This window comes from Penaeus monodon, chromosome 25 (genome assembly GCF_015228065.2).
Source record: "Penaeus monodon isolate SGIC_2016 chromosome 25, NSTDA_Pmon_1, whole genome shotgun sequence".
Taxonomy (NCBI): Eukaryota; Metazoa; Arthropoda; class Malacostraca; order Decapoda; family Penaeidae; genus Penaeus; species Penaeus monodon.
The window spans coordinates 6,825,851-6,826,056 of record NC_051410.1 but is presented as its reverse complement, the minus strand read 5'-3'; positions in this window follow the sequence as shown (position 1 = coordinate 6,826,056).

Here is a 206-nt window from a genome sequence, read left to right as displayed (position 1 = left end):
TGGACTTCAAAAAGCTTTCAAATCTGTGCCGTTCTCCGCCACGACTATCCAGCAAAGTGATTGCTTATGAGAGTCTTTCGATACTGTTCGGAACCACCCAGATATGTGCATCTTTATATAAGTCCGTCTCGGCCTCGACAAAGGACGGAAAACTCCACGCCCCCTTTTCAAAAATGAATATATATATCGCATCTTTTGGAATAGCA